General features: G+C 39.2%; 1 protein-coding gene across 1 annotated transcript in view; it reads left to right on the forward strand.

Moving 5' to 3' along the window:
* The window catches only part of UTRN (utrophin), a 615,035-nt gene that overhangs the window by 360,134 nt on the left and 238,018 nt on the right, over positions 1-16,883 (forward strand).

Here is a 16,883-nt window from a genome sequence, read left to right on the forward strand (position 1 = left end):
CGAGGAATTTCCAGGGCCATGACTTCCCTCTCTGGTCTGCCCAACCTTCTCTGGGGACCCCAAGACTCGGAACCCTGAGTGCTCACCAAAGGAAACAACTCTCCCCTTGTCTCCTCTTTATCTCATCCCCAGCTCCCTCCTCTGGTTATCCTGGGCGATAATGTACTTAATCTCCTGAATGCAAAACAGAGAGGGAATTTACCTTTCCCCTCCTTCTTCCCCTAGGATATGCATCAACTGTCAAGCTAACAAGAGATTTCCCCCTCTTCGTTCTTAGCTCTACCAGAGACAAAACCCAACAGGTTTTAAAAAGAAGCTTTAATATAAAAGAAGAAAAAGACAGTAAACAATAGCTTCTGTATCAAGGTGACAATTATACAGAGTCATTGCTTAAAATGACAAGGAAATATGAATAAACAGCTTATTCAAAAGAGGATACAATTTAAACCATATCCAGCCACACACATGTCAAATATAAAACAAACATATAAAAAGCCTATTGTTTTGCTACCTTTGTACTTACAACTGGGAAACTGAAGATGAGAAGCTTACAGATAGAAAAAGATCCCCTCTCATAGCTGAGAGCCAGACAAAGACAAAGAACCAAAAACATTCCCTCCCCTGAGCTTTGAAAAATCTGGTTTCCTGATTGGTCCTCTGGTCAGGTGTTTGGTTCCCTTTGTTAACCCCTTACAGGGAAAAGAAACATTAACCCTTAGCTATCTATTTATGACAGGTTACACCTACATATTGGCTGGACTGCCTTGATGGTACACTGGAAAGTAGACTGTCAGTTCTATGAGAGAAGATGCTGTAGTTCTTTGTCCATATGCCTTAGAGTGAAGGAACTCTAGATATAAGTCATCAGTAGTCCCTGACAGGGCTGGCTTTATGAACGGTGGGATCCAATTTGAATATGCGGCAGTGGTCCGGGGCTTCGGCGGCACTTCAGCAGCAGGGGGTCCACTCCAGGTCTTCCGTGGCACCGAAAGCCCCCCTGCCGCTGAAATGCCACTGAAGACCCCCAGAGTGGACTGTGCCGGGTGAGTATAAAAAAAAAAAAAATTAAAAAGTTGCCTAAGGCGTGGAGCCCTGGCATGGGGCCTGATTCCGGGGAATTGGGGAAAGTGGCCTAAAGCCGGTCCTGATCCCTGTGAGGTCTCAGTATCTCATGTCTTATGGCTTTGACTAGAAAACATAACCGGATTAAATATAACTTCATAAAAAAGGGGGAGATTTTAATAGATGATTTCTATTTCATACAACCCTAATGTTAATAACAATTTAAAAAAGTCAGACTAGATAGTAACTAGATGTGTAATACTGAAGAATCTGTGGCTAAAATAAAGTTGTCTCCATACTCTTCCCTGATTTGTCTGTGTATTGTCTCTTAAATGTATTTATTCTAAAATTGCAGATAAGGTTTACATAACTTATTTTAAAAATTTTCTTTAACAAGCATCACAGCTCTTCTTTCATTGCCTTGTTGTTTACTTCTGCCATCATCATAGACATCAATTACTCAGGCTAAGAGGCTTATCTGCAAAAGCAAACAATATATTCTTCCTGTAGCCCCTCATTTGTAATTGCAAAATTTTAAAGTTGTTCCTGCTTCTATTGTTTACCAATGAATTTCATGGGGAAATTACGTGTTCAGTAGAATTGTCATCACAATGCCTTGCAGATACTGCAGCAATAATAGCAAAAATCCCAATGGAGTTCACTGTACTATACATCTTTGAGTAAGTAGTGTTAATAATTATATAGTTGAGACATACATTGCAGTCTTGTTCTTTGTGGGTGAAAATATAAATCTGGAATTGATATTAAACAATCATTTCTTTAGTAAGTCAGTGTTTATATTTGTCATACTGAGACTGTTGTGTGGCTTGGAGCCGTCAGATGGAAATGTTTTTCCCCTTCTGTGAATTAGCATGAATTGCTTCTTCCCCTCCTCCCCCAAACCTACTTCACATGCCCCCAAAGGGTAGTATTGATCCCAGAGAGTAATATTTATTGTGTGAGGCTTTCTTGTTTTATAACATTACGGACTTAAATCCTATTGAAATGTAATGGGATATGGGTGCCACACTCTTTGTAGCCTCCTTTGAAAAAGTTTGTTACTTCAATACATGAATAATTCTTTCTCCAAATTTCACTGTTGTATGTTCCCTTTCTTAATTTTGTTTTTGTTCACTGTAGTCACTGGAGTGCTGACAAAGCCATCTCTTCAGTTTGGAATTTGTGATTTTCTCCCTCCCCCTCAAAAAAACAACAACAAAAAAACCTTATCCAAACAATTTCAGATGATCCTTCCCTCTAGTTGAAAGAGTGGAACATTATTCTTCAGAAAATAGTGTTGCTGTTGCTGCCTCCTGTGTAATATTGATTTCATGGCATCTTCATTGCTCTTTTGTCTTTATTAGCCACAAACTGTGGGAGTTTAGGTCACTTTTTGAATCCATGCTAAATAATGGCACTGCAATAAACTACAGTAGATCCACTCAATTGTGATTCTGACTCAGTTTAAATATGACTCATGTTGTTACTGCTAAAGAGAGATTTGTGCTCCAGCATGGGATCAGTGATAACATTCCAGTATTGCCAACCCTAAGTGTTCAAAAATTATGAGTTAAGGTCACTAAAAATCATAAAATTGACTTTTAAATCATGAGATTATGTAAAAACAGACTTGGTGGTTTTTGTTTGCCTTCTGCTTTTTGAGCATTTAAGGGGCAAGGAAGGTCGCATTTTGACGCTTCCTTCATAACCGCAAGGGCTGGAAACTTAGTTTTTCTTTAAGAATGAAGGCTGAAATATTCACATATTCACTTGACTCCAGGAGCTGAGGATTTAAAGAAAACAATAATTATCCTGAGACTCATGACAAAATCATGATAGTTGGCAACCCTGTTGTTCCTCAAATTCTGCTTGGTCTCTGTTCCCCACATCACCAATCACTGAATGACAAAACAATGAAAAAGTCAAGTGTACCTGGGTGATTAAGACTTTGAGCCTGAAAAACAAGGCTTTAATTAGACGCTGGTGAGAGAGGCAAGTGTTTCTCATTTCATTCACAGTTCTGAGCTTAAGAGAACTGATTCATATGTGCCATTTAATCAGCTCTATATCCTTCAGTCGTTAACAGAAATCTTTCCCCATTGCATGGTGAGGTATCCAGAAGGAGTTTAAACTAATGGCAGGCGAGAAGAGGAAAAAGAGGAAAAAAGACAAGAGTGCTCAGCACAGAATTGAGATGTTGAGAACAAAATTAATCAAGGAACCAAAGTACATTAAGAGGATAAATTCTTTAATTTCCTAGAACACCAATGCTAGGAGCCTGAGTAATGAATAAGAGGAACTGGAATTTCTCATTTGTGAGTATAAACTCAACCTGGTTGGTATTACCAAAATCAGGTGGGATGATTTGCACAATTGGTATATTACAGTCAATGGTTATAACCTATTTAGAAATGATTGAATGGGCAAAAAAGAATTAAGTTGAGTGGGACTCTCAAAAATGGCATTTCCTGTTTCTGAGTCCGTGATAACTCAGAAGAAAATGATCTTGAATGCTTATAGCTCAGTGTCGTAACAGAAAAAGCACAATATGAGTACTAGTTGGTGTCTGCTATAGACCACCAAATCACACCAGGAAACAGGATGACCACTTCTTTATGCACCTATCTACAAGTGTAAGGAAAAAACCTCTGTGTTATCAAGGGGGGCTTCAATTTGAGTGACATATGCTGGAGGCCTTATGCTTCCAGGACTAAGACACCATTGAAATTTGTAAACGTTATAGCTGACAATTTTCTACCTCAAAAAGTTTTGCGACCAATATGGGAGACTTCTGTGTTAGACCTTGCTCTAACAAATAAAGAGGAACTGATCACAGAACTAAAAGTTAATGGTAGGTTAGGTAAGTGATTGTGACTTAATCACATTTCCAATGTGCATGCAAAATAAAGGCTAGACCAGTAATAGATATTGGGTGATTTAATAGGGCCGATTTCACAAAGCTGAAAGCAATTGAGCCAGATCAGCTGAGAGGAAGAATTTAATCAGAAAAATGTGAATAATAATTGGCAATAATTTAAGAATACTTTGCTAGATGCTCCAAAAGCCACAATCCCACACCTGTGAAAGAAGGTGGTGCTGGTTTAAAAAAAAACAACCTGCTTTAGAGAGGAAATGAAGGCAACTGTAATTAATATATCTAATATTCATAAAGCAAATGGAAGAAAGAGGAAGTTGTTAATGAATATAAATCAGAAGTTAGGAATTGTAGAAAATTCATCAGGGAAACCAGGGGACACATGAAGCTATCTATAGCCAGCAGAGGTAAGGACAATGAGGAAGAGTTTTAAAAATATGTTAGAAACAAAAATTATCTTGTCAATGATATTGGTCCATTACTGGATGGAAATGGTAGTATAAATAATAGAGCAGAAAAGGCAGAGGTGTTCAATAGAAATTTCTGATGCTGTCTTGTCATATGGTGATAATGCTTTAAATTTCACTAGTATCTCTGGAGGATGTTAGATTCATAGATCATAGGGGTTGGAAGGGACCTCAGGAGATCGTCTAGTCCAACCCCCTGCTCAAAGCAGGACCAATCCCCAAATGGCCCCCTCAAGGATTGAACTCACAGGCCTGGGTTTAGCAGGCCAATGCTCAAACCACTGAGCTATCTGTCCCCTGGCCCATGCACAATTAAACAGAAGCTGCTAAAGTTAGACATTGTTAAATCAGCAGGTCCAGATAATTTGCTTCTAAGAGTTTTAATGAGCTGGCTGAGGAGTTTGCTGAATCACTTATGTTGATTCTCAATAAGTCCTGGAGCTCTAGAGAAGTTGCAAACAACTAGAAGGAAGCTAATGTTGTGCCAACTTTTAAAAAGGGTAAATGGGATGACCCAGGTAATTATAGGCATGTGAGTCTCACATCAATCCTGGACAAGATAATGAAGCAGCTCATACAGGACTCAATTAATAAAGAATTAAAGGAGGGTAATGTAATTAATGCCAATCAACATGGTTTTATGGAAAGTAGATCTTGTCAAACTAACTTGATTTTTTTGATGAGATTACAAATTTGGTTGATAAAGTTAATGTTTATGTAATAGACTTTTGTAAGGCATTTGACTTGATACACGTTACATTTTGATTAAAAAAACTATAGCATTAACATGGCACACGTTAAATGGATTAAAAGGTCTTAAAACTGATAAGGTCTTGAAATGTAATTGTAAATGTGGAATTGTCATTGAGCGGGTCTGTATCCAGTGGAATCCTGCAGGAATCGGTTCTTGGCCCTATGCTATTTAACATCTATATCAGTGACCTGGAAGAAAACATGAAATCATCACTGATAAAGTTTGCAGTTGACACACAAATTAGGAGAGATAAATAATGAAGAAGACAGGTCATGGATTCAGAGTGAGCTAGATCATTTGGTAAACTGGACTCAAGCAAACAATATGTGTTTTAATAGAACTCAATGTAAATGTATGCATTTAAGAACAAAGAATGTAGGTCATACTTACAGGATAGGAGACCCTGAAAAAAATATAGGGATCATGGTGAATAATCAGCTGAATATGAGCTCCGAGTGTGATGCTGTGATCCTGGGTTGTATAAAAAGAGGAATCTCAAGTAGGAGCAAAGAGGTTATTTTACTTCTGTATTTCTGACTGCTGCTGGAATATTAAGTCCAGTTCTTCTGCCCACAGTTCAAGAGGGATGTTAATAAATTGAAGAGGGCTCAGAGAAGATCACTGAGAATGATTAAAGGATTAAAAATATGCCTTATAGTGCTAGACTGAAGGAGCTCAATCTATTTAGCTTAACAGAAAGGTTAAGTGGTGATTTGTTTACAGTGTATAAGTACCTACATGGAGAACAGATATTTAGTAATGGGCTCTTGAGTCTGTCAGGGAAAGGTGTATAATACAATCCAATGGCTGGAAGTTAAAGCTAGGCAAATTCAGAAATAAGGGTCAGAGTAATTAATCCTAGGAACAATTTACCAAGGATTTTTGTGGATTCTCCATCACTGACAATTTTGAAGTCAAGATGGGATATTTGCCTAAAAGATACATGGTAGGAATTATTTTGGGGAAGATCTATGGCCTGTGCTATACCGAAGGTCAGACTAGATGCTCGCTTCTGGCCTTAGAATCTCTGAATCTGTATCCCTTCAACTTTTGCTCGGTTGTTTTATTCTCAGATTTATTTCAGTTCTGACCTGCTGCTATTCCACACAGATGCCCTCAAAATACTGTGAATTTTACCATTAGTTGGAATATGAATGTGGAAACATCATAGATTTCATCCAGGTTAAAAATATTTTTTTCTCCTTTGCTTCAAACAACTTTTTCAATTATAACTATACATTTTGTTCAACATCTTTATTAATGATCTGGATGATGGGATTAGTTGCACCCTCAGCAAGTTTGCAGATGACACTGGGCTGGGGGGAGAGGTAGATATGCTGGAGGGTAGGGATAAGGTCGAGAGTGACCTAGACAAATCGGAGGATTGGGCCAGAAGAGATCTGATGAGGTTCAACAAGGACAAGTGCAGAGTCCTGCACTTAGGAAGAAAGAATCCCATGCTCCACTACAGACTGGGGACTGACTGGCTAAGGAGCAGTTCTGCAGGAAAGGGCCTGGGGATTACAGTGGACGAGAAACTAGGTATGAGTCAGCAGCGTGCCTTTGTTGCGAAGAAGGCCAATGGCATATTGGGCTGTATTTGTAGGAGCATTGCCAGTAGATTGAGGGAAGTGATTATTCCCCTCTGTTCGACGCTGGTGAGGCCACACCTGGAGTATTGTGCCCAGTTTTGGTCCCCTAGTGCAGACGGGATGTGGACAAATTAGAGATTGTCCAGCGGAGGGCAAGAAAAATGTTTAGGGGGCTGGGGTACATGATTTATGAGGAGAGGCTGAGGGAACTGGGCTTATTTAATCTGCAGAAGAGAAGAGCGAGGGGGGTTTTGATAGCATCCTTCAACTATCTGAAGAGGGAGTCCAAAGAGGATGGAGCTAGGCTGTTCTCAGTGGTGGCAGATGACAGAACAAAAAGCAAAGTTGCAATGGGGGAGATCTAGATTGAATATTAGGACACACTATTTCACTAGGAGGGTGGTGAAGCACTGGAATGGGTTACCTAGGGAGGTGGTGGAATCTTGATCCTTACAAGTGTTTAAGGTCCGGCTTGACAAAGCCTTGGCTGGAATGATTTAGTTGGTGTTGGTCCTGCTTTGAGTGGGGGATTGGAATGGATGACCTCCTGAGGTCTCCTCCAACCCTAATATTCTATGATTTTAAAGGACCAGTGTCTCACATTTATCCTTTTCCAGGCTAAGAGTAATCTATAAAAGAGTACCAGCAAATGTTTCAGTGCATTTTAAAGCTCTTTAAAGTGCCTTTATAAGACGGATAGGGCTTTTATGGACTAAAATATGGAGATCCCAATTGTGGCTGCCCGTTAAGGTTGGCTTGAGTTTTGCACTTACTCTGAGTATGAATGAGTTTGAGTATTTACAAGTAAATATATTGCGTAGCTTAGGAGTTAAAATTAGTTTAAAAATTAAGTATTAGGAAATTTAGTAACTGGTTTCACGCTTTAGTTTTGTTCTGAATTATTTTAATAGAATAATGCAGAAGCTTCAAACTCATTTAAACTTTCTACATAGATTGCATTTGAAGATTTTTTTTTTTTAAGATCAATGAGTTTTTTCAGTTATTCACATCTGAAAGTTTCTTGTTTAGTAGAAGCTGAAGAGTAATGTTCTTCTACAGAGATTTTTCAAAATGGCATGCATCTCCAATTCTCCTTAATGGAACTGAAGGTGCCCACTTTGAGAAAAACATTTCTCTCTCATTGCTTTCAGTAGGACTGTATGTTCATCTCTGCTTTCTGACAGCACAAGCCCCACCACATTCCTTAGTTTCACTCTCTTTGGGAACAATGGGAGGTGGTGGCCATTCACAGACAGCTGTTCTTTGTGAGTATTTCTGAAAGAGAAAGTTTTAGGCACCAGCCTCTGCTCACAAGACAGATTTTTTCATATATTCAAACCTGTATTTTGTATATATTCTCTGGCATACTATGTTAAAATACAGTTAAAACAGAAGAGCACGTCAGTAATTTACAGTTGTGACCAGAGGTGCCTTGGGTAGCCCTCACTGGATGATGATGCTTGTCGGTGGTGATGCCTATTGACATTGCCGCTTGTCGGCCACATTTCAGCAGATGTGCATCTGCCACCACGGTCCTCCGTGGCTCATTGTCTGGTGCCTGTCAGGCAAAAAAGGTTGAGGACCACTGTTTTGGTGTTTAAAATGAAAGGTTTATTATAAAGAAAAAAGAACAAGTGTTGTTAAATGGTAAAGCAGTCAGATACATACAGAGACTTCAAAGTCCATGTATCAGGTTCTTAGCAGTATTGGTGAGTTTGCTGCTTGTAAAGTCCCTTTGGAACATATCCACAGCTTGGATGAGTCATTCAGTCCTTTGTTCAGAGCTTCATTTGTAGAAAAGTTACTCCAGAGGTAAGAAGCAGGAATGAAGACAAAATGGAGAAGATGCATCTGCCCTTTATATTCCTTTTGCCATGTAGCTTGTACTTCGTTTGTCCCAAACACAAGCTACACAGCACATGGACATGGACATGGAAAAGCCTTAGAGTTTTGTACCTAGGCATGTCCCTATATGCTTTGCTGAATCATAAAGTGTATCCCCTGGCACCTTTCAATGGATTCATTGTACAGTTGATGACCCTTAATGGGCCATCAAACAGACTAGGCAGTGCTGATGCCAGTCTGTCTGGGGATGTCACCCAGAAACACAACATAAGTTCTGAAATACAGATATACTATACATATCTATAACTTTTATAATACAAAGGTGATACAAACATATAAAAAAGATTATCATACTTGGCAATTTATAACATTTTCGCAGATACCTCACACAGCATATCTGGTCAGATTTCTTGCAGTTTTATTATAATAGTATCAACAATATCATAAAGTGCTCCACATATTCCATACAGTGTCAGGAGGATAAAGTAAATTTCAAGGATATAGTAATTACCCCAAAACAGTTATAAACCCAGGAATTTCAGAGTTAAGGTTAAAAACTTAAATCAAAATGTGTAAAGGTATGAAAATGCACACATGGAGGAACTGCACAGTACTATGTTAACAGCTCCCTAAGGGTTCTTTAAGGTGTACCAGAAAGGTCTTCATGGGATAATTAATATTCAGCATGTTAACGACCGTTAGAAATTACACCGCTGTAGTGTGCATTATCCTACCATGTAGACAAGCCCTAAGTTTAACCTTAACTTGGAATTTTTTGGTTTAAATAACATTTGGTTTGGGATGTTTACAACACTCCAATCTTAACTCCATTTTAACAAAGATTTTTTCCTGGGTGTGTATATACAAAATACAGGCAAGGTCCAAAAGAGTCAGCTTCTCTGAATGATGGATGTTAAGTCCAGAGTAAACGAATGCAGGAATGATGGTGGGGTCAGCCAGGTAATAATAATAGTTACTCCATATTTGCAACTTTCTATTAAACCAGGGCTTAACTTACATTGTTTTATTGACAGTATGTTGACAGGTCTGTGTACATGTCTAACTGTTATCAGGGAGTCTTGTGGGTTGCTGAGTATAAAGAAGGTTTTTTCATTCACTCATTTTTATAAGGATTTGGAAAGCATATGTGGTGGTCTGTAATGGGGGTGCACTCACCTCTCGCAAGTGCCCCCCTTTGGCCGAGTGCATATGCCTGCACTTTCTCTCTGTTTTGTGATGAGTCTTCAGTGACCCAGCCCTATGGCTGACTCACGCACAGTCTGTAGGCGAGTGTCAAGGTTCCTTCCCCACTCTGAACTTTAGGGTACAGATGTGGGGACCTGCATGGACACTTCTAAGCTTAATTACTAGCTTAGATCTGGTATCACTGCCACCATCCAGAATTTTCAGTGTCTGGATCACTCCCTTTCCTCCCAAAACCTTCCCCTTCCTGGGTAGCCTTGAGAGATGACTCCTCCAATTCCCTGGTGAGTCCAGATCCAATCTCTTGGATCTTAAAACAAGGAGAAATTAACCATCCTACCTCCTTTCTCCCACCAATCCCTGGTGAGTCCAGATCCAATCCCCTTGGATCTAAAAACAAGGAAAAACCAATCAGGTATAAAGAAAAAGGCTTTTAATTAAAGAAAAGAAAGGTAAAAGAAAACCCTCTGCTTTTACAGATCCAGACTAACACAGCTACAGCTCTGATACTTGACACCATGCAAGGCACTGCATTTAGTCATATGGAGTGGAAATCCATCAACCTCATGAAGAAACTTGGTATATACCTGCCCCTGGAAATTTCTACTATATGCATCTGACGAAGTGGGTATTCACCCACGAAAGCTCATGCTCCAAAACGTCTGTTAGTCTATAAGGTGCCACAGGATTCTTTGCTCCTCTGGGAGAGATTAGCATACCAGCTACTCTCACAGACAACAGATTCAAAACACAGAGGATGGCTACCCCTCTGATACAAAACACAGAGGATGTTCCCCTGGGCACAAATTTAGTTACACAAAAAAATACCCAATTTGATTCTACCTCTAATTGCATAAGTCAGGTTACAAAGAAATAAACATAAACCTATTTATTCCTTTCTAAAACTTACTACTCTGATAAGAGGCTGGTTCCTTGATCTTTTTCACTCTGGCTGAAACTGAAATTCTAAACAAAGGAGAAACTTCCCTCCTTCCTTTTGAAACATCTTGTTCCCCCATTGTTTCCTCTGGTCAGGTGTTAGCTAGGCTAGGTGAACTTTTTAACCCTTTATAGGTAAAAAAAGGCATTAACCCTTAACCATCTGTTTATGACAGTGAGATAAATCAAACCCCTTCCAGGATATAAATCCAACAGGGGGCCTATCTGAGTGCCCTGTGTAAGGTCTCTTTATCTGCAGCCCTATCCCTGGGTTTTCTCCTCAATCAGTCTAGCAGGGCCTATCACAGTACCCTGGTCCGAACTCTCTCTCAGTCCCTTCTGGGCTCCCTTGAATTGTCCCTGCACATCAAGCCATCCTGGGCCTGGTGTGGGGCTGTGTCCCTCAGGACTCCCTCTCTAGAGACTCTTTGCCTTTCTGGGATTTTCTGGACGCAACTCTTCAGCTTGGCCACTGAGAGTTCCGTTCCCCTTCTAGGGTGTATCAAAGTCCAGGCCCCTTTCCCTGTGTGTATTGGGGGTGGGGGGGAGGTGGCGGCGGCAGCTAAGGTTGCCAACCCTCCAGGATTGGCCTGGAGTCTCCCAGAATCAGCATTGATCTTCCGGTGCTTATTGAAAGCAAGCTGGGAGATTTTATTAGGATATTTTAAGAAAATGATATTGTCATGTTGAGGGGAAAAAAATCTCCCATAATAGCTTCAGTCAGAGTTGGCAAACCTAGGGGGACCCAGGCCTGCCCTCTACTCTGGGTCCCAGCCCAGTGACCCTGCAGATATCAGCTGTCTACCCTGTCCCTTTAACTAAGCTGCATTTCTGCTATGATTTGCTGGGCCACTTTCCCTGCTCCTCCAGCTCAGTCTTCACCCTTACCTCAGGGTTCTGTCTTGGTTGAGTTCCAGCAGCCAGCCCAGAGCTCCTTCAGATACCCCTGGTTTCCGGTGTGGTGGGACTAGTCTATCCCATCACATGGTCACAGAAGAGAGGCAGGTTTGTTAGCATAAACATGAAAATAAGCAATTTACTCAACAAGAGAGAATAGTCACTTAATAAGGGTTGGCCTTAATTTACTTTGAATCTAAGGCCTGGTCTGCACTGAGAGGGGAGGGGAGGGGTCAAGTCGATGTAAGATACGCATCTTATTTCGACTTACCTCCGGTTCTCACAGCGCAGGGTCAACAGCCGCGGCTTCCCCATTGACTCTGCTTCCACCGCTCACCCTGGTGGAGTTCTGGAGTTGATGGGAGTGCGTTTGGGGATCGGTATATCGCGTCTTGTCTAGACACGATATATCGATCCCCGATAGATGGATCGCTACCCACCGATCCGGCGGATAGTCTGGATGTACCCTAACTTGTTTCTGTCTCCTTCCCGACCTTACTTTTTCTTTAGTCGGAGATGTGTTTTAAGCAGCTGTTCTTCACTCATTCTGTGTTTGTGACTCAGAAAAGATCTGCAGTGAAGTCAGTAAGAGTTTTGAATGAGTAAGGAGTGCTGAAGAAGGCCTTAATTTAGCATGAGAAATCAAAATGGAATGGTGTACTAAGTAATTGTTAAAATATGTTTTTCTTGTCATGCTGACATGAAATGCAACTCTTGAAACTGAACAGCTAAAATCTGTCAAAAATCTGGAATTTTATTATATATGTTACAACATAAAAGTACTAAGTAAAGATACCTATTTAACCAGAAAGACAGATCTTGGAAATACTTACGTATAACAAGGCCTATTTAATATTGATGGCAGAACCTATGCTAAAGATTGTGGTATGGCATCCTTTTGCAGTTACTGTTTTTGGAACTTTAAAATAATAGAAATAAAGAAAACTGCAGGTGCACAGAAGCACAGCATATATGTGGCATATGTGAAGACACTTTCTGCTGCAAATGCTCGGTACTCAAATTTCAAATATTATTACCAAGTAAAGGAAAATGTATATAATTTTCAAAATAAACAAAACCATTAGTCGTCAGTATAGAGACAAAATACTGTCAAGTTCCAGGTTTGAAAGTTAACTGTTTTAGCTATAGCACTCAAAAAATATTAAGGTTAGAACTGTTTTGCAAGAGAAAGCAGATTTTCTTTTCACTCTCTCATAACTCAGGTCTTATTTGTGTACAGAATTGCACTTGTAACTTGCAATTTTAAACTGATTTAATCAAACCAGTGCAAAAGAACGATGTGGACACACTTATTTTTGTTCAAACTAGGCTTATTTGGTTTAGCTTAAATTAATTAGGAACAGGTTTAAATTAAGCCACAATATACCGAGGTAAGAGAGTCTGCCTAAGGGTTTGTACTGATTTAATTAAACCAGTGCATATTTGTGTATACAGCAGGCCTCAGAAATGGTTGAATGCATTTTGCACAAATTGAAAAACAAAACAAAACTAAAAACCATCTACAAGGTCTCATTTGGGTAGAGATCAAACATAAGAAATTTTAGCTCTAATGAGATTGTTTTGGAAATTTATGAGCAAGTGAAAGGAAAGCACTGGATGCTTTCTTCTGCAACTTTAACTGTAGATGCCCCTTCCTGTGAGCTATAGAATACAGACTTGAACAGCCATATAATTTCTTATTAAATAATGATGATGATGATAAGCATTTACATGGTTTTGTATGTTCAAAGCACTGCATAAACTTTAATTTATTCTCACAACATCCTTTTAAGTGATGTGCCAGTAATATTGTGTCTGGTTTCTGGAATCTTTTTTCAGAGCTTTGAGAGGCTATTAATCATTTCAACAAGAGTAGTTTTTCAGTCTGAAATACTCAAAACCAAGCCAATCAAGTTGTATTGCATATGATGCCTGTCAGAGGTTGTTCAGTCTCTTTTTTTATGAAAAATTTTGTGCATGCCATCAGTGCAATAATTGGGCTTCTTAGAGGTACAAGGTTGTATAGCTAGTTTATTATCAAAATAGCAAACTTGTGTTGGTTGAATACTTTTCTTATTTTTAGTATTCAATTACCCAACTCTGGTGTTTGGAAAAAGACCGGAAGATGGATTTTCCTGAGGATTTGAGATACTTGGAATTTTGGCCTCATACCCATATAATTCCAGTTGCTGAAATCCCAAGATGGATAAGTTTCTTACAGGTTTTCCGCACAACAGGTTCACCTTTGATCAAGAAATCATCATACCATGCATGCTCTTTTCCTTCAGATGAATCCAGGGAAAATTAGGTCTGGATAATTTTGAACTGGGTTAGCTTAACATTGTGAACGTATCCATGACAGGCTATGCTTGGTACTGCTTTCCATTTTCATGTTTTTGTGTGTGTGTGTATATATGTGTGTATATATATGTGTGTGTGTGTGTGTATTGATTGCAGACTTTATCTTTGTTGCTGTTGTTCCCAAAGACCTTTTTCTAGTTGAAAATATTTTACGGCTGTTTTTAAAAATACTGTTTTTGAAAATGCCAAATTCTTATCTATAGCCACTGGATGCCTTCCTCCATCCATTAGTTCAACAGGTGGTGACATATGGAATATGATGTTTACCGAATGAAGTTTATGTAGTGTGGGTGTGGTGCTTCTTTGGTGTTTTTCACCACTTTCACACTGGCATGACAGCTGCATATTGGATAAACCTGCTTTTCCATCCTGAAAAATAAGCTGTTCAATAATAATCCACAGAAACCTGATCAGTAATGGCTAATAGCCTATTTGTGATTAAACACAGCTATTGATATTTAACTGTTCAGTCAATAGCTATTTTTATGATGCTTAGGTTAGCTAAAGCATTTCTTTATAATATAATTCTTTAAAATAGCAGAACTTCAAATTAAATGGAAGAGCTTCCTACAGCTAAGGCTGGTTAGGCATGTGATGAATACTGGGAACAATTAAAACACTGAAGTACTAAATGTTTGGATTTGTTGGTGTCTCCCTCCCCCAAAACAGGAATATCTGATGATAAATTAAGATTTCAGTGTATGAGAATTGCATCAATCCAAGCTTCCAATATTCAGTACTGTACATCTACACTTGTTGGCTAGAATTTTCTAAATCACATAGTGTTGGGATTTGTTAGATAGACTTAATTGGAGCAGAATTAGGACAAAACTAGTGCTTTGGAAAAATCTCTTCCCTTATATAGATAAACTAGTCAGAAAGACCAGAGTTAAATTCTCATGCACACCAAACCCCTCCTCATTTCCCTCAAAAAAGAAAAAAAAAAATCCTAAAAAGCCACCGTACCCAGTAGGAATGCTAAACAGTCCAGATACAGTCAGTGTTCTTGGGTTATGGATGCATTTTGGTCCCCTTTCTTCCCATCTTATATTATTTTAACTTGGAGGTAGTATGCTGCAGGTGAGCTGTGAGGTGAATTGCAGGTGATCTGAGAAATCTGCTCCAGTATGCTTATAAACATCTATGTCAAGCTTAGCACACTGCAGCGCTTTGTATTCTTGGTGTCTTCTTCATTCACTTATTCTCCAGACCCAATCTGCAGTCTTTCTGGTAGAATTGGCGTTCTGGAAGATTAGCAGTTATGGAGTGTGTCGTTGTTTGGTTGCAGCTCTTTATAATCTCTCTCCCTGGCTGCATTCTGGGATGGGTTGGTGGGGTTGTCTCTCTCTGTCAGGAGGGGAAAGCACAGGGGGACTTCAGGCATTTGCAGTATTGGGATCCTATCTTTAGAGTGAAGTGGCTTGTGGAGACTGAACAAGTATAATTTACTACAGAATTAACATTATCAAATGGATATTAATACTTTACTTGGCAATATTTGTGCTAGGGATAAGTTCTGGACTTAATCTAGGCAGACCAGTTTGTTGAGCTATCTATTAGGCTTGGCATTTCTATTTATAACAGTAGCTAACCTAGTAGTCTCTGTAAGACTGTTAGTATAAGCTACTGTTATAGTATACTATACTCTGTTAGTATAAGCTACTGTTAACAACTGCAGCACAGAAATATCTCTAGCTATCTGGAGCTGAATCCATTTTCTGATGGAAATGATATGTATGTCATGCTTTTAGGGGTGGGGAAGAAAACAAATAGTCACATTCCTACTTTAGAATGAACCATGTGCTATTGTTAACTTAGCTGATAACCATAGGCTCCTGTTTGAATATTTGATAATTTGCTATTTGAGTATTTGCTCCACTGCAACAGTCCTCCCAGCTTCAGTATATCTAAATGGGTGTAAGTTGTTTTTTCCTTAAAGTTACATGCAAATAACAAAATCTCAGATCAGAATAAGGGTTTGATTTAAGGAACTAACTGAAACAATTTTGGAACCGACGAAGTGGGTATTTGCGTCCTACGAAGTGGGTATTCACCCATGAAAACTCATGCTCCAATACGTCTGTTAGTCTATAAGGTGCCTCAGGACTATTTGCTGCTTTTACAGATCCAAACTAGCATGGCTACCCATCTGATACTTGAATTTTGGAACCATTAGTGCTTATCTTTGAGAGCTCATGGAGATGGGTGAAGTCCTAGAGACTGGAGAAGGGCAAATGTACCTATCTTTAAAAAGGGGAACAAAGAGGACCCTAGGAATTATAGACTAGTCAGCCTAACTTTAATGTCTGGAAAGATACTGGTACAAATTGTTAAACAATCAGTTTGTAACCATCCAGAGGATACTAGAATCATAAGTAATAGCCAACATGGATTTATCATGAAAAATCATGCCAGTCCAAACTGAACTTCCTCCTTTGTGACAGAGTTACTGGCTAGTGGATAGGTGGAAGCTCTGGACACAGTGTCTTGGTTTTAGTAAGGCTTGTATTAATTTAGATTGGATATATGGGCAAAAGGTGTTAACATAAATTAGTCAACATCATACAGTATTAAACAAGGTTCAGGGTTTGCTATACAGGGACCTCAGCCTGCTTAGCACCATAGCAAAGACATCATTACAAATCCTTTTAACCTTTTATTAAAGATAAAGAGAGAGAAGGAAAAACAGTTAAAGGTTTTGAAATGTGAATTATTAAAAAAGACTGTTCCTTTCCCCTTTAGCTAGAGAGAGGTTTTAGAAGGAAAACCCCCTTTGAGAGTCTCTTTAATACTATCAAAGATGGTAATAACTGTCCTTTTGGGAAGAAGAGATTAAGTGATGGTTGAGCTTCAGCTGGAGCCGGTAAAGGTGGACATCTGGATTTGTG

Source organism: Chelonoidis abingdonii, chromosome 3, assembly GCF_003597395.2.
Source record: "Chelonoidis abingdonii isolate Lonesome George chromosome 3, CheloAbing_2.0, whole genome shotgun sequence".
In the NCBI taxonomy this organism is placed as follows: Eukaryota; Metazoa; Chordata; order Testudines; family Testudinidae; genus Chelonoidis; species Chelonoidis abingdonii.